The sequence below is a fragment of the Oncorhynchus clarkii genome, chromosome 3 (genome assembly GCF_045791955.1).
Source record: "Oncorhynchus clarkii lewisi isolate Uvic-CL-2024 chromosome 3, UVic_Ocla_1.0, whole genome shotgun sequence".
Taxonomy (NCBI): Eukaryota; Metazoa; Chordata; class Actinopteri; order Salmoniformes; family Salmonidae; genus Oncorhynchus; species Oncorhynchus clarkii.
The window spans coordinates 83971897-83990728 of NC_092149.1; positions in this window are offsets into that span (position 1 = coordinate 83971897).

Below are 18832 nucleotides of genomic sequence, written 5' to 3' on the forward strand. Positions count from 1 at the left end.
GGAGACTTATTGAGCCCAGAGAGACAGGAGACCTTTATTAACGCACGACTTCCCACCACTGAATAACATCTCCAATAAAACATTGCTTGTCATTACCCAAGCGCCCCGGGACATTTACTTCAGTAAAACATTTTTCATCTAAGACTCCTCTAGTTTTCACCTCTCCTCTCCCTTCAGCTCCTAGTCACTCCCTTCCTGATCTGCTTTCCCTTCACCTCCTACTCCCTCCCCACTCTCCTCTCCCTTCAACTCCTAGTCCCTCCCTCCCCACTCTACTCTCCTCTCCCTTCACCTCCTTGTCCCTGCCTCCCCACTCTCCTCTCCTCTCCCTTCACCTCATAGTCCCTCCCTCCAACTCTCCTCTCCATTCACCTCCTAGTCCCTCCCCACTCTCCTCTCCCTTCACCTCCTAGTCCCTCCCCACTCTCCTCTCCCTTCACCTCCTAGTCCCTCCCTCCGACTCTCCTCTCCCTTCACCTCCTAGTCCCTACCCACTCTCCTCTCCCTTCACCTCCTAGTCCCTCCCCACTCTCCTCTCCCTTCACCTCCTAGTCCCTCCCTCCCACTCTCCGCTCCCTTCACCTCCCAGTCCCTCCCTCCAACTCTCCTCTCCCTTCACCTCCTAGTCCCTCCCTCCCCACTCTCCTCTCCCTTCACCTCCTAGTCCCTCCCTCCCCACTCTCCTCTCCTCTCCCTTCACCTCATAGTCCCTGCCTCCCCACTCTCCTCTCCTCTCCCTTCACCTCATAGTCCCTCCCTCCAACTCTCCTCTCCCTTCACCTCCTAGTCCCTCCCCACTCTCCTCTCCCTTCACCTCCTAGTCCCTCCCCACTCTCCTCTCCCTTCACCTCCTAGTCCCTCCCTCCCACTCTCCGCTCCCTTCACCTCCTAGTCCCTCCCTCCAACTCTCCGCTCCCTTCACCTCCTAGTCCCTCCCCACTCTCATCTCCCTTCACCTCCTGGTCCCTCCCCACACTCCTCTCCCTTCACCTCCTAGTCCCTCCCCACTCTCATCTCCCTTCACCTCCTGGTCCCTCCCCACTCTCATCTCCCTTCACCTCCTAGTCCCTCCCTCCCACTCTCCTCTCCCTTCACCTCCTAGTCCCTCCCCACTCTCATCTCCCTTCACCTCCTGGTCCCTCCCCACTCTCTTCTCCCTTCAGTTCCTAGTCCCTCCCCAGTCTCCTCTCCCTTCACCTCCTAGTCCCTCCCCACTCTCCTCTCCCGTCAGCTCCTAGTCCCTCCCCACTCTCCTCTCCATTCAGCTCCTAGTCCCTCCCTCCCTCCCCACTCTCCTCTCCTCTCCCTTCACCTCCTAGTCCCTCCCCACTCTCCTATCTCTTCAGCTCCTAGTCCCTCCCTCCCCACTCTCCTCTCCCTTCACCTCCTAGTCCCTCCCTCCCACTCTCCTCTCCTTTCACCTCCTAGTCCCTCCCCACTCTCCTCTCCCTTCACCTCCTAGTCCCTCCCTCCCACTCTCCTCTCCCTTCACCTCCTAGTCCCTCCCCACTCTCCTCTCCCTTCACCTCCTAGTCCCTCCCCACTCTCCTCTCCCTTCACCTCCTAGTCCCTCCCTCCCTCCCACTCTCCTCTCCCTTCACCTCCTAGTCGCTCCCTCCCCACTCTCCTCTCCCTTCACCTCCTAGTCGCTCCCTCCCCACTCTCCTCTCCCTTCACCTCCTAGTCCCTCCCTCCCACTCTCCTCTCCCTTCACCTCCTAGTCCCTCCCTCCCCACTCTCCTCTCCCTTCACCTCCTAGTCCCTCCCTCCCACTCTCATCTCCCTTCACCTCCTAGTCCCTCCCTCCCACTCTCCTCTCCCTTCACCTCCTAGTCCCTCCCCACTCTCCTCTCCCTTCACCTCCTAGTCCCTCCCCACTCTCCTCTCCATTCAGCTCCTAGTCCCTCCCTCCCTCCCCACTCTCCTCTCCTCTCCCTTCACCTCCTAGTCCCTCCCCACTCTCCTCTCTCTTCAGCTCCTAGTCCCTCCCTCCCCACTCTCCTCTCCCTTCACCTCCTAGTCCCTCCCTCCCACTCTCCTCTCCTTTCACCTCCTAGTCCCTCCCCACTCTCCTCTCCCTTCACCTCCTAGTCCCTCCCTCCCACTCTCCTCTCCCTTCACCTCCTAGTCCCTCCCCACTCTCCTCTCCCTTCACCTCCTAGTCCCTCCCCACTCTCCTCTCCCTTCACCTCCTAGTCCCTCCCTCCCTCCCACTCTCCTCTCCCTTCACCTCCTAGTCCCTCCCTCCCCACTCTCCTCTCCCTTCACCTCCTAGTCCCTCCCTCCCACTCTCCTCTCCCTTCACCTCCTAGTCCCTCCCTCCCCACTCTCCTCTCCCTTCACCTCCTAGTCCCTCCCTCCCACTCTCCTCTCCCTTCACCTCCTAGTCCCTCCCTCTCAACTCTCCTCTCCATTCACCTTATAATTCCTCCCCACTCTCATCTCCCTTCACCTCCTAGTCCCTCCCTCCCACTCTCCTCTCCCTTCACCTCCTAGTCCCTCCCCACTCTCATCTCCCTTCACCTCCTGGTCCCTCCCCACTCTCCTCTCCCTTCAGTTCCTAGTCCCTCCCCAATCTCCTCTCCCTTCACCTCCTAGTCCCTCCCCACTCTCCTCTCCCGTCAGCTCCTAGTCCCTCCCCACTCTCCTCTCCATTCAGCTCCTAGTCCCTCCCTCCCTCCCCACTCTCCTCTCCTCTTCCTTCACCTCCTAGTCCCTCCCCACTCTCCTCTCTCTTCAGCTCCTAGTCCCTCCCTCCCCACTCTCCTCTCCCTTCACCTCCTAGTCCCTCCCTCCCCACTCTCCTCTCCCTTCACCTCCTAGTCCCTACCCACTCTCCTCTCCATTCACCTCCTGGTCCCTCCCCACTCTCCTCTCTCTTCAGCTCCTAGTCCCTCCCTCCCCACTCTCCTCTCCCTTCACCTCCTAGTCCCTCCCTCCCACTCTCCTCTCCCTTCACCTCCTAGTCCCTACCCACTCTCCTCTCCCTTCACCTCCTAGTCCCTCCCCACTCTCCTCTCCCTTCACCTCCTAGTCCCTCCCTCCCACTCTCCGCTCCCTTCACCTCCTAGTCCCTCCCTCCAACTCTCCGCTCCCTTCACCTCCTAGTCCCTCCCCACTCTCATCTCCCTTCACCTCCTGGTCCCTCCCCACACTCCTCTCCCTTCACCTCCTAGTCCCTCCCCACTCTCATCTCCCTTCACCTCCTGGTCCCTCCCCACTCTCATCTCCCTTCACCTCCTAGTCCCTCCCTCCCACTCTCCTCTCCCTTCACCTCCTAGTCCCTCCCCACTCTCATCTCCCTTCACCTCCTGGTCCCTCCCCACTCTCCTCTCCCTTCAGTTCCTAGTCCCTCCCCAGTCTCCTCTCCCTTCACCTCCTAGTCCCTCCCCACTCTCCTCTCCCGTCAGCTCCTAGTCCCTCCCCACTCTCCTCTCCATTCAGCTCCTAGTCCCTCCCTCCCTCCCCACTCTCCTCTCCTCTCCCTTCACCTCCTAGTCCCTCCCCACACTCCTCTCTCTTCAGCTCCTAGTCCCTCCCTCCCCACTCTCCTCTCCCTTCACCTCCTAGTCCCTCCCTCCCACTCTCCTCTCCTTTCACCTCCTAGTCCCTCCCCACTCTCCTCTCCCTTCACCTCCTAGTCCCTCCCTCCCTCCCACTCTCCTCTCCCTTCACCTCCTAGTCCCTCCCTCCCCACTCTCCTCTCTCTTCACCTCCTAGTCCCTCCCTCCCACTCTCCTCTCCCTTCACCTCCTAGTCCCTCCCTCCCCACTCTCCTCTCCCTTCACCTCCTAGTCCCTCCCTACCCACTCTCCTCTCCCTTCACCTCCTAGTCCCTCCCTCTCCACTCTCCTCTCCCTTCACCTCCTAGTCCCTCCCTCTCCACTCTCCTCTCCATTCACCTTCTAATTCCTCCCCACTCTCATCTCCCTTCACCTCCTAGTCCCTCCCTCCCACTCTCCTCTCCCTTCACCTCCTAGTCCCTCCCCACTCTCCTCTCCCTTCACCTCCTAGTCCCTCCCTCCCACTCTCCTCTCCCTTCACCTCCTAGTCCCTCCCCACTCTCCTCTCCCTTCACCTCCTAGTCCCTCCCCACTCTCCTCTCCCTTCACCTCCTAGTCCCTCCCTCCCTCCCACTCTCCTCTCCCTTCACCTCCTAGTCCCTCCCTCCCCACTCTCCTCTCCCTTCACCTCCTAGTCCCTCCCTCCCACTCTCCTCTCCCTTCACCTCCTAGTCCCTCCCTCCCCACTCTCCTCTCCCTTCACCTCCTAGTCCCTCCCTCCCACTCTCCTCTCCCTTCACCTCCTAGTCCCTCCCTCTCAACTCTCCTCTCCATTCACCTTCTAATTCCTCCCCACTCTCATCTCCCTTCACCTCCTAGTCCCTCCCTCCCACTCTCCTCTCCCTTCACCTCCTAGTCCCTCCCCACTCTCATCTCCCTTCACCTCCTGGTCCAAATCAAATCAAATCAAATCAAATCAAAATTTATTTATATAGCCCTTCGTACATCAGCTGATATCTCAAAGTGCTGTACAGAAACCCAGACTAAAACCCCAAACAGCAAGCAATGCAGGTGTAGAAGCACGGTGGCTAGGAAAAACTCCCTAGAAAGGCCAAAACCTAGGAAGAAACCTAGAGAGGAACCAGGCTATGTGGGGTGGCCAGTCCTCTTCTGGCTGTGCCGGGTGGAGATTATAACAAAACATGGTCAAGATGTTCAAATGTTCATAATTGACCAGCATGGTCGAATTATAATAAGGCAGAATAGTTGAAACTGGAGCAGCAGCACAGTCAGGTGGACTGGGGACAGCAAGGAGTCATCATGTCAGGTATTCCTGGGGCATGGTCCTATGGCTCAGGTCAGTTGAAACTGGAGCAGCAGCACAGCCAGGTGGACTGGGGACAGCAAGGAGTCATCATGTCAGGTAGTCCTGGGGCATGGTCCTAGGGCTCAGGTCCTCCGAGAGAGAGAAAGAGAGAAGGAGAGAATTAGAGAACGCACACTTAGATTCACACAGGACACCGAATAGGACAGGATAAGTACTCCAGATATAACAAACTGACCCTAGCCCCCCGACACATAAACTACTGCAGCATAAATACTGGAGGCTGAGACAGGAGGGGTCAGGAGATACTGTGGCCCCATCCGAGGACACCCCCGGACAGGGCCAAACAGGAAGGATATAACCCCACCCACTTTGCCAAAGCACAGCCCCCACAACACTAGAGGGATATCTTCAACCACCAACTTACCATCCTGAGACAAGGCTGAGTATAGCCCACAAAGACCTCCGCCACGGCACAACCCAAGGGGGGGGGGGCGCCAACCCAGACAGGATGACCACATCAGTGACTCAACCCACTCAGGTGACGCACCCCCTCCAGGGACGGCATGAGAGAGCCCCAGTAAAGCCAGTGACTCAGCCCCTGTAATAGGGTTAGAGGCAGAGAATCCCAGTGGAAAGAGGGGAACCGGCCAGGCAGAGACAGCAAGGGCGGTTCGTTGCTCCAGAGCCTTTCCGTTCACCCTCCCACTCCTGGGCCAGACTACACTCAATCATATGACCCACTGAAGAGATGAGTCTTCAGTAGAGACTTAAAGGTTGAGACCGAGTTTGCGTCTCTGACATGGGTAGGCAGACCGTTCCATAAAAATGGAGCTCTATAGGAGAAAGCCCTGCCTCCAGCTGTTTGCTTAAAAATTCTAGGGACAATTAGGAGGCCTGCGTCTTGTGACCGTAGCGTACGTGTAGGTATGTACGGCAGGACCAAATCAGAGAGATAGGTAGGAGCAAGCCCATGTAATGCTTTGTAGGTTAGCAGTAAAACCTTGAAATCAGCCCTTGCTTTGACAGGAAGCCAGTGTAGAGAGGCTAGCACTGGAGTAATATGATCAAATTTTTTGGTTCTAGTCAGGATTCTAGCAGCCGTATTTAGCACTAACTGAAGTTTATTTAGTGATTTATCCGGGTAGCCGGAAAGTAGAGCATTGCAGTAGTCTAACCTGGAAGTGACAAAAGCATGGATTAATTTTTCTGCATCATTTTTGGACAGAAAGTTTCAGATTTTTGCAATGTTACGTAGATGGAAAAAAGCTGTCCTTGAAATGGTCTTGATATGTTCTTCAAAAGAGAGATCAGGGTCCAGAGTAACGCCGAGGTCCTTCACAGTTTTATTTGAGACGACTGTACAACCATTAAGATTAATTGTCAGATTCAACAGAAGATCTCTTTGTTTCTTGGGACCTAGAACAAGCATCTCTGTTTTGTCCGAGTTTAAAAGTAGAAAGTTTGCAGCCATCCACTTCCTTATGTCTGAAACACATTCTTCTAGCAAGGGCAATTTTGGGGCTTCACCATGTTTAATTGAAATGTACAGCTGTGTGTCATCCGCATAGCAGTGAAAGTTAACATTATGTTTTCGAATGACATCCCCAAGAGGTAAAATATATAGTGAAAACAATAGTGGTCCTAAAACGGAACCTTGAGGAACACCGAAATTTACAGTTGATTTGTCAGAGGACAAACCATTCACAGAGACAAACTGATATCTTTCCGACAGATAAGATCTAAACCAGGCCAGAACTTGTCTGTGTAGACCAATTTGGGTTTCCAATCTCTCCAAAAGAATGTGGTGATCGATGGTATCAAAAGCAGCACAAAGGTCTAGGAGCACGAGGACAGATGCAGAGCCTCGGTCCGATGCCATTAAAATGTAATTTACCACCTTCACAAGTGCCGTCTCAGTGCTATGATGGGGTCTAAAACCAGACTGAAGCATTTCGTATACATTGTTTGTCTTCAGGAAGGCAGTGAGTTGTTGCGCAACAGCCTTTTCTAAAATTTTTGAGAGGAATGGAAGATTCGATATAGGCCGATAGTTTTTTATATTTTCTGGGTCAAGGTTTGGCTTTTTCAAGAGAGGCTTTATTACTGCCACTTTTAGTGAGTTTGGTACACATCCGGTGGATAGAGAGCCGTTTATTATGTTCAACATAGGAGGGCCAAGCACAGGAAGCAGCTCTTTCAGTAGTTTAGTTGGAATAGGGTCCAGTATGCAGCTTGAAGGTTTAGAGGCCATGATTATTTTCATCATTGTGTCAAGAGATATAGTACTAAAACACTTGAGCGTCTCTCTTGATCCTAGGTCCTGGCAGAGTTGTGCAGACTCAGGACAACTGAGCTTTGAAGGAATACACAGATTTAAGGAGGAGTCCGTAATTTGCTTTCTAATAATCAAAATCTTTTCCTCAAAGAAGTTCATGAATTTATCACTGCTAAAGTGAAAGTCATCCTCTCTTGGGGAATGCTGCTTTTTAGTTAGCTTTGCGACAGTATCAAAAAGGAATTTCGGATTGTTCTTATTTTCCTCAATTAAGTTAGAAAAATAGGATGATCGAGCAGCAGTAAGGGCTCTTCGGTACTGCACAGTACTGTCTTTCCAAGCTAGTCGGAAGACTTCCAGTTTGGTGTGGCGCCATTTCCGTTCCAATTTTCTGGAAGCTTGCTTCAGAGCTCGGGTATTTTCTGTGTACCAGGGAGCTAGTTTCTTATGAGAAATGTTTTTAGTTTTTAGGGGTGCAACTGCATCAAGGGTATTGCGCAAGGTTAAGTTGAGTTCCTCAGTTAGGTGGTTAACTGATTTTTGTCCTCTGGCGTCCTTGGGTAGACAGAGGGAATCTGGAAGGACATCAAGGAATCTTTGTGTTGTCTGTGAATTTATAGCACGACTTTTGATGATCCTTGGTTGGGGTCTGAGCAGATTATTTGTTGCAATTGCAAACGTAATAAAATGGTGGTCCGATAGTCCAGGATTATGAGGAAAAACATTAAGATCCACAACATTTATTCCATGGGACAAAACTAGGTCCAGCGTATGACTGTGACAGTGAGTGGGTCCAGAGACATGTTGGACAAAACCCACTGAGTCGATGATGGCTCCGAAAGCCTTTTGGAGTGGGTCTGTGGACTTTTCCATGTGAATATTAAAGTCACCAAAGATTAGAATATTATCCGCTATGACTACAAGGTCCGATAGGAATTCAGGGAACTCAGTGAGGAACACTGTATATGGCCCAGGAGGCCTGTAAACAGTAGCTATAAAAAGTGATTGAGTAGGCTGCATAGATTTCATGACTAGAAGCTCAAAAGACGAAAACGTCATTTTTTTTTTTGTAAATTGAAATTTGCTATCGTAAATGTTAGCAACACCTCCGCCTTTGCGGGATGCACGGGGGATATGGTCACTAGTGTAGCCAGGAGGTGAGGCCTCATTTAACACAGTAAATTCATCAGGCTTAAGCCATGTTTCAGTCAGGCCAATCACATCAAGATTATGATCAGTGATTAGTTCATTGACTATAATTGCCTTTGAAGTAAGGGATCTAACATTAAGTAGCCCTATTTTGAGATGTGAGGTATCATGATCTCTTTCAATAATGACAGGAATGGAGGTGGTCTTTATCCTAGTGAGATTGCTAAGGCGAACACCGCCATGTTTAGTTTTGCCCAACCCAGGTCGAGGCACAGACACGGTCTCAATGGTGATAGCTGAGCTGACTACACTGACTGTGCTAGTGGCAGACTCCACTATGCTGGCAGGCTGGCTAACAGCCTGCTGCCTGGCCTGCACCCTATTTCATTGTGGAGCTAGAGGAGTTAGAGCCCTGTCTATGTTGGTAGATAAAATGAGAGCACCCCTCCAGCTAGGATGGAGTCCGTCACTCCTCAGCAGGTCAGGCTTGGTCCTGTTTGTGGGTGAGTCCCAGAAAGAGGGCCAATTATCTACAAATTCTATCTTTTGGGAGGGGCAGAAAACAGTTTTCAACCAGCGATTGAGTTGTGAGACTCTGCTGTAGAGCTCATCACTCCCCCTAACTGGGAGGGGGCCAGAGACAATTACTCGATGCCGACACATCTTTCTAGCTGATTTACACGCAGAAGCTATGTTGCGCTTGGTGATCTCTGACTGTTTCATCCTAACATCGTTGGTGCCGACGTGGATAACAATATCTCTATACTCTCTACACTCGCCAGTTTTAGCTTTAGCCAGCACCATCTTCAGATTAGCCTTAACGTCGGTAGCCCTGCCCCCCGGTAAACAGTGTATGATCGCTGGATGATTCGTTTTAAGTCTAATACTGCGGGTAATGGAGTCGCCAATGACTAGAGTTTTCAATTTGTCAGAGCTAATGGTGGGAAGCTTCGGCGTCTCAGACCCCGTAACGGGAGGAGGAGAGACCAGAGAAGACTCGGCCTCTGACTCCGACCCGCTGCTTAATGGGGAAAACCGGTTGAAAGTTTCTGTCGGCTGAATGAGCGACACCGGTTGAGCGTTCCTACAGCATTTCCTTCCAGAAACCGTGAGAAAGTTGTCCGGCTGCGGGGACTGTGCCAGGGGATTTATACTACTATCTGTACTTACTGGTGGCACAGACGCGGTCTCATCCTTTCCTACACTGAAATTACCCTTGCCTAGCGATTGCGTCTGAAGCTGGGCTTGTAGCACAGCTATCCTCGCCGTAAGGCGAGTACAGCGACTGTAATTAGAAGGCATCATGTTAATGTTACTACTTAGCTTCGGCTGTTGGAGGTCCTGACGAACCGTGTCCAGATAAAGCGTCCGGAGTGAAAAAGTTGAGTAGGAAAAAACAAAAATATAAACGGTAATTAAAAAGTAAAAACCGTAAATTTGTCAGGTAGCAAAACAGGTTGGCAACAAAACGCACAGCAACTCAAAAACAAGTCTGCAAGTCGTCAGGGACTCCTCTGGTCCCTCCCCACTCTCCTCTCCCTTCAGTTCCTAGTCCCTCCCCAATCTCCTCTCCCTTCACCTCCTAGTCCCTCCCCACTCTCCTCTCCCGTCAGCTCCTAGTCCCTCCCCACTCTCCTCTCCATTCAGCTCCTAGTCCCTCCCTCCCTCCCCACTCTCCTCTCCTCTTCCTTCACCTCCTAGTCCCTCCCCACTCTCCTCTCTCTTCAGCTCCTAGTCCCTCCCTCCCCACTCTCCTCTCCCTTCACCTCCTAGTCCCTCCCTCCCCACTCTCCTCTCCCTTCACCTCCTAGTCCCTACCCACTCTCCTCTCCATTCACCTCCTGGTCCCTCCCCACTCTCCTCTCTCTTCAGCTCCTAGTCCCTGCCTCCCCACTCTCCTCTCCCTTCACCTCCTAGTCCCTCCCTCCCACTCTCCTCTCCCTTCACCTCCTAGTCCCTACCCACTCTCCTCTCCCTTCACCTCCTAGTCCCTCCCCACTCTCCTCTCCCTTCACCTCCTAGTCCCTCCCTCCCCACTCTCCTCTCCCTTCACCTCCTAGTCCCTACCCACTCTCCTCTCCCTTCACCTCCTAGTCCCTCCCTACCCACTCTCCTCTCCCTTCACCTCCTAGTCCCTCCCCACTCTCCTCTCCCTTCACCTCCTAGTCCCTCCCTATTCTCATTTACTCGCATATATATTTTATTTCTGTCCTCATCTTTTTCTCTCCTCCTCTTCCTCCTATTTTATATCCCCTGACACCTCTCACATATCCTCTTCACATCTCCACTTCACATCTCCTCTTCACATCTCCACTTCACATATCATCTTCACATCTCCACTTCACATCTCCTCTTCACATCTCCTCTTCACATCTCCACTTCACATATAATCTTCATATCTCCACTTCACATCTTCACTTCACATCTCCACTTCACATCCCCCTTCACATCTCCCCTTCACATCTCATCTTCACTTCACATCTCCTCTTCACATCCCCCTTCACATCTCCCCTTCACATATCCCCTTCACATCTCATCTTCACTTTACATCTCCTCTTCACATCTCCACTTCACATCTTCACTTCACATCTCCACTTCACATCCCCCTTCACATCTCCCCTTCACATCTCATCTTCACTTCACATCTCCACTTCACATCTCCACTTCACATCCCCCTTCACATCTCCCCTTCACATCTCATCTTCACTTCACATCTCCTCTTCACATCTCCACTTCACATCTTCACTTCACATCTCCACTTCACATCCCCCTTCACATCTCCCCTTCACATCTCATCTCCTCTTCACATCTCCACTTCAAATCTCCCCTTCACATCTCCTCTTCACATCTCCCCTTCACATCTCCTCTTCACATCTCCCCTTCACATCTCCTCTTCACATCTCCACTTCACATCTCCTCTTCACATCTCCACTTCACATCTCCACTTCACACCCCCCTTTCACATCTCCCCTTCACATCTCATCTTCACTTCACATCTCAACTTCACATCTCCCCTTCACATCTCCTCTTCACATCTCCTCTTCACATCTCCTCTTCACATCTCCCCTTCACATCTCCTCTTCACATCTCCGCTTCACATCTCCTCTTCTCATTCCTCCTTTGTTTACATTCATCTCTCCCCCACTGTGATTCCAGTTTCAGGTTAGGACAGTGTGAAGGTTGTGTGGTGGGTGTAAGATGGTGTATGGTGGTTTTGTGATAGTGGTGTAGGTGTTTTGTGATAGTTGCGTAGGTGTCTTGTGATAGTGGTGTAGGTGTCTTGTGATAGTTGCGTAGGTGTCTTGTGATAGTTGTGTAGGTGTCTTGTGATAGTGGTGTAGGTGTCTTGTGATAGTTGTGTAGGTGTCTTGTGATAGTTGTGTAGGTGTCTTGTGATAGTTGCGTAGTGGTTCTGTGATAGTGGTGTAGGTGTCTTGTGATAGTGGTGTAGGTGTCTTGTGATAGTGGTGTAGGTGTCTTGTGATAGTTGTGTAGGTGTCTTGTGATAGTTGCGTAGTGGTTCTGGGATAGTTGTGTAGGTGTCTTGTGATAGTTGCGTAGTGGTTCTGGGATAGTTATGTGGTTGTTTGCTGAAGGTGCTCACACACTCTGGCCATTCACTCTCACCAGGACTGGGGCCTTTCATCTACAGTCACACAGCTGACAGGACTGGGGCCCTTCATCTACAGTCACACAGCTGACAGGACTGGGGCCCTTCATCTACAGTCACACAGCTGACAGGACTGGGGCCCTTCATCTACAGTCACACAGCTGACAGGACTGGGGCCCTTCGTCTACAGTCACACAGCTGACAGGACTGGGGCCCTTCATCTACAGTCACACAGCTGACAGGACTGGGGCCCTTCATTTACAGTCACACAGCTGACAGGACTGGGGCCCTTCATCTACAGTCACACAGCTGACAGGACTGGGACCCTTAATTTACAGTCACACAGCTGACAGGACTGGGGCCCTTCATCTACTGAGAGGTGTATAAAAGTGTGAACACAGCCATGCAATCTACATAGACAAACATTGACATCCAAAATGGCCCAGACAGAAGAGCTCAGTGACATCCAATGTGGCACCGTCATTACTTTCTATCAACAGTTTGGGGAAGTCCTTTTCCAGTTTCAGTCATGACAATGCCCCCCCCCCCGTGCACAAAGCAAGGTCCATACATAAAAGGTTTGTAGAGATAGGTGTGGAAGAACTTGACTGGCCTGCTCAGAGCCCTGACCTCAACCCCATCGAACACATTAGGGATGAATTTGCACTGTTAGCCAAGCCTAATTCTCCGACTTTAGTGCCCGACCTCACTAATACTTTTGTGGCTTAATGAAAGCAAGTCCCCTGCAGCAAAGTTACAGCAACTGCTTGAAAGCATTCCCAGAAGAGTGGAGGCTGTTATAGCAGCAAAGTGGGGACCAACTCCATATTAATGCCCATGATTTTGCAATGAGATGTTGGACTAGCTGATCATGAGATATACACCCATCTGGCACCTCATCTCCACCTGGATTGGTCTAGCAGCCACGCAATAAAAAGCAGCATGTTCATATTCACATAGTGTTATACGGCAGGTAGCCGTGGTTACCTGTGGTTAGAGCGTTGAACTAGTAACCGAAAGGTTGCAAGGTCGAATCTCTGAGTTGACAAGGTACAAATCTGTCGTTCTGCCCCTGAACAAGGCAATTAAACCACTGTTGTTTGGCCGTGCTTGTAAATAATAATTTATTCTTAACTGACTTGCCTAGTTAAATAAAGGTAAAAAAATATATATATATATCTATCTTTTGTTTTCTTTCATCCAAACACTGGAGTACCTAGCAAGGGCACGGGTGTGTCTCCCCATTCATAGCAAAAGGATTGGTCTTCGGTAATCTACCAACTTCTATACTTCATGTATCTTCCCCAGTCTCTGTCGTCTAAGGCCTTTATCTGAAACATTACAGCCTCCCAGGAGAGAGGAAAATCTCTTACTTTGAACGTTGTGTGGTTCGAATGGAGCTCAAACATACCGCAATGTAGCACTTGAACCAGAGCACTCACCTCCAAGAAGGAGAATTAGAAAGTGAAAATAAAAGAGAGAAGGCTCAAAGGAGAGAGGATAGAGAGAGAGAGAGAGAGAGAGAGAGAGAGAGAGAGAGAGAGAGAGAGAGAGAGAGAGAGAGAGAGAGAGAGAGAGAGAGAGAGAGAGAGAGAGAGAGAGAGAGAGAGAGAGAGAGAGAGAGAGAGAGAGAGAGAGAGAGAGAGAGACATAGAGAGACATAGAGAGAGAGAGACAGAGAGAGACAGAGAGAGACAGAGAGAGAGAGAGAGAGAGAGAGAGAGAGACAGAGAGAGAGAGACAGAGAGAGAGACAGAGAGAGAGAGAGAGAGACATAGAGAGAGAGAGAGACAGAGAGAGAGAGAGACATAGAGACAGAGAGAGAGAGAGACAGAGAGAGAGAGAGAGAGAGAGGAGAGAGAGAGAGAGAGAGAGACAGAGAGAGAGAGAGACAGAGAGAGAGGAGAGAGAGAGAGAGAGAGAGAGAGAGAGAGAGACAGAGAGAGAGAGAAAGAGAAAGAGAGAGAGACAGACAGAGAGGAGAGAGAGAGAGAGAGACAGAGAGAGAGAGAGACAAAGAGAGTGAGACAGTGAGAGAGAGAGAGACAGAGAGAGGGGGACAGAGAAAGAGAGAGAAGAGAAGAGAAAGAGAGAGAGACAGAGAGAGAGACAGAGAAAGAGACAGAGAGAGACAGAGAAAGAGAGAGAAGAGAAAGAGAGTTAGAGAGAGAGACAGAGTGGGAGAGAGAGAGAGAGAGAGAGACAAAGAGAGAGACAGTGAGAGAGAGAGAGACAGAGAGAGAGAACCACGACCAACAACATTGGACTCTCTATGGAACAAAAAGCCTTCACTATATCATCCTGGAATATCCAAGGCCTGAGGTCATCTGCCTTTGGCCTAAAGAGCAGAAACCCGGACTTCACCAAAGAAATCGGTAATACAGACATTGTCATCCTGCAAGAAACCTGGTATAGAGGAGACGGACCCACTGGTTGCCCTCTAGGTTACAGAGAGCTGGTAGTCCCATTCACCAAACTACCAGGTGTGAAACAGGGAAGGGACTCATTTGGTATAGAGCAGACCTAACTCACTCCATTAAATTAATCAAAACAGGAACATTCTACATTTGGCTAGAAATTCAAAAGGAAATTATCCTAACAGAGAAAAATGTCCTCCTGTGTGCTACCTATATCCCCCCACTAGAATCCCCATATTTTAATGAAGACAGCTTCTCCATCCTGGAGGGGGAAATCAATAATTTCCAGGCCCAGGGACATGTACTAGTCTGTGGCGACCTAAATGCCTGAACCGGACAAGAACCTGACACCCTCAGCACACAGGGGGACAAACACCTGCCTGGAGGTGTCAGCATTCCCTCCCACATATGCCCCCCTAGGCACAACTATGACAACATAACCAACAAAAACGGGTCACAACTCCTGCAGCTCTGTCGCACGCTAGGTATGTACATAGTCAACGGTAGGCTTCGAGGGGACTCCTATGGTAGGTACACCTATAGCTCATCTCTTGGCAGTAGTACTGTAGACTACTTTATCACTGACCTCAACCCAGAGTCTCTCAGAGCGTTCACAGTCAGCCCACTGACACCCCTATCAGACCACAGCAAAATCACAGTCTACTTAAACAGAGCAATACTCAATCATGAGGCATCAAAGCCAAAGGAACTGAGTAACAATAATAAATGCTACTGATGGAAGGAATGCAGTTTGGAAACCTACCAAAAAACAATTAAGCAACAACAAATTATATCCCTTTTAGACAAATTCCTGGGTAAAACGTTCCACTGTAATAGTGAAGGTGTAAACTTGGCAGTAGAAAATCTTAACAGTATATTTGACCTCTCAGCTTCCCTATCAAATCTAAAAATCTCAAATAGAAAACCGAAGAAAATTAACAATAATGACAAATGGTTTGATGAAGAATGCAAAAATCTAAGAAAGAAATTGAGAAACCTGTCCAACCAAAAACATAGAGACCTGGAAAACCTGAGTCTACGCCTTCACTATGGTGAATCACTAAAACAATACAGAAATACACTACGGAAAAACAAGGAACAGGATGTCAGAAATCAGCTCAATGCAATTGACGAATCGATAGACTCTAAACCACTTCTGGGAAAATTGGAAAACACTAAACAAACAACAACACGAATAATTATCTATCCAAAATGGAGATGTATGGGTAAACCACTTCTCCAATCTTTTTGGCTCTATAACAAAGAATAAAGAGCAAAAACATATACATGATCAAATACAGATCTTAGAATCAACTATTAAAGACTACCAGAACCCACTGGATTCTCCAATTACATTGAATGAGTTACAGGACAAAATAAAAACCCTCCAACCCAAAAAGGCCTGTGGTGTTGATGGTATCCTCAATGAAATGATCAAATATACAGACAACAAATTCCAATTGGCTATACTAAAACTCTTTAACATCATCCTTAGCTCTGGCATCTTCCCCAATATTTGGAACCAAGGACTGATCACCCCAATCCACAAAAGTGGAGACAAATTTGACACCAATAACTACCGTGGAATATGTGCCAACAGTAACCTTGGGAAAATGCTCTGCATTATCATTAATCGTACATTTCCTCAATGAAAACAATGTACTGAGCAAATGTCAAATTGGCTTTTTACCAAATTACCATACAACAGACCACCCCTGCACACCCTAATTGACAACCAAACAAACCAAAACAAAGGCAAAGTCTTCTCATGCTTTGATGATTTCAAAAAAGCCTTCGACTCAATTTGGCACGAGGGTCTGCTATACAAACTGATGGAAAGTGGTGTTGGGGGTAAAACATACGACATTATAAAATCCATGTACACAAACAACAAGTGTGCAGTTAAAATGGGCAAAAAACACACACATTTCTTCACACAGGGTCGTGGGGTTAGACAGGGATGCAGCTTAAGCCCCACACTCTTCAACATATATATCAACGAATTGGCGCAGGCACTAGAAAAGTCTGCAGCACCCGGCCTCACCCTGCTAGAATCCAAAGTCAAATGTCTGCTGTTTGCTGATGATCTGGTGCTTCTGTCACCAACCAAGGAGGGCCTACAGCAGCACCTAGATCTTATGCACAGATTCTGTCAGACTTGGACCCTGACAGTAAATCTCAGTAAGACCAAACTAATGGTGTTCCAAAAAAGGTCCAGTCAACAGGACCACAAATACAAATTCCATCTAGACACTGTTGTCCTAGAGCACACACAAAAACTATACATACCTTGGCCTAAACATCAGCGCCACAAGTAACTTCCACAAAGCTGTGAACAATCTGAGAGACAAGGCAAGAAGGGCATTCTATGCCAAAAAAAGGAGCATAAATTTCAACATACCAATTAGGATTTGGCTAAAAATACTTGAATCAGTCATAGAGCCCATTACCCTTTACGGTTGTGAGGTCTGGGGTCCGCTCACCAACCAAGACTTCACAAAATGGGACAAGCACCAAATTGAGACTCTGCATTCAGAATTCACGCAGAATTCTGCAAAAATATCCTCCGTGTACAACGTAGAACCCCAAATAATGCATGTTTCCCATGCCAATAAAGCCCCTTGAATTGAATTAAATTGAATTGAGAGAGAGAGAGAGAGACAGAGAGACAGAGAGAGAGAAAGAGAGAGATAGAGAGAGAGACAGAGAAAGAGAAAGATAGAGAAGAGAGAGAGAGAGGAGAGAAAGAGAGAGAGAGAAAGAGAGAGAGAGAGAGAGAGACAGAGAAAGAGAAAGATAGAGAAGAGAGAGAGAGAGAGAGAGAGAGAGACAGAGAAAGAGAAAGATAGAGAAGAGAGAGAGACAGAGAAAGAGAAAGATAGAGAAGAGAGAGAGACAGAGAAAGAGAAAGATAGAGAAGAGAGAGAGACAGAGAAAGAGAAAGATAGAGAAGAGAGAGAGACAGAGAAAGAGAAAGATAGAGAAGAGAGAGAGACAGAGAAGAGAAAGATAGAGAAGAGAGAGAGACAGAGAAAGAGAAAGATAGAGAAGAGAGAGAGACAGAGAAAGAGAAAGATAGAGAAGAGAGAGAGACAGAGATAGAGAAAGATAGAGAAGAGAGAGAGACAGAGATAGAGAGAGATAGAGAAGAGAGAGAGACAGAGAAAGAGAAAGATAGAGAAGAGAGAGAGACAGAGAAAGAGAAAGATAGAGAAGAGAGAGAGACAGAGAAAGAGAACGATAGAGAAGAGAGAGAGACAGAGAAAGAGAGAGATAGAGAAGAGAGAGAGACAGAGAAAGAGAACGATAGAGAAGAGAGAGAGACAGAGAAAGAGAGAGATAGAGAAGAGAGAGAGAATACAATAGAGAGATAAAGAGAGAGAGAGAAACGTAGAAAGAGAGAGAGAGAGAGCGAGAGAGAGGAGCGAGAGAGAAAGGGAGAAGAGAGAGGAGAGAGAGATAAAGAGAGAGGAGAGAGAGAGAGAAACGTAGAAAGAGAGAGAGAGAGAGAGAGAAACGTAGAAAGAGAGAGAGAGAGAGAGAGAGAGGAGCGAGAGAGAAACGGAGAAGAGAGAGGAGAGAGAGATAAAGAGAGAGGAGAGAGAGAGAGAAACGTAGAAAGAGAGAGAGAGAGAGAGAGAGGAGCGAGAGAGAAAGGGAGAATTGAGAGGAGAGAGAGATAAAGAGAGAGGAGAGAGAGAGAGAAACGTAGAAAGAGAGAGAGAGAGAGAGAGAGAGGAGCGAGAGAGAAAGGGAGAAGAGAGAGGAGAGAGAGAGAGAGCTCATAGAATATATAGACATATGGGATTGTAATTGAAGCAGACACATTGACAGTGTAATATATTTCTGTATTTTCAGTGGCTATGGTGTCAGTGGTCTCATATGGCCTGTATAAAACACTAGCCTAACTGGCTTTGACGGTCTGGCCCCGTCCTGATTATGGTCCTATATGGCGAGGTATGATGGTCTGGCCCGTCCTGATTATGGTCCTATATGGAGAGGTATGATGGTCTGGCCCGTCCTGATTATGGTCCTATATGGAGAGGTATGATGGTCTGGCCCAGTCCTGATGATGGTCCTATATGGAGAGGTATAATGGTCTGGCCCAGTCCTGATGATGGTCCTATATGGAGAGGTATAATGGTCTGGCCCAGTCCTGATGATGGTCCTATATGGAGAGGTATAATGGTCTGGCCCAGTCCTGATGATGGTCCTATATGGAGAGGTATAATGGTCTGGCCCAGTCCTGATGATGGTCCTATATGGAGAGGTTTGGCCCAGACTACCTCTATGGAGAGAGGACTACCAGGTCAGGGCAGTTAACATGCTGTGTCTGTCTGAGTGAGTTTCTGACAAACATTGTGAAGGCTTTTACTGCTACATAGTTTACCAAACCACCTCCGTAACGTATACAGAACATATGCAAAGGCACATTTCACACACACACACACACACACACACACACACACACACACACACACACACACACACACACACACACACACACACACACACACACACACACACACAGCTCCTTGTTAATCTCTCTAC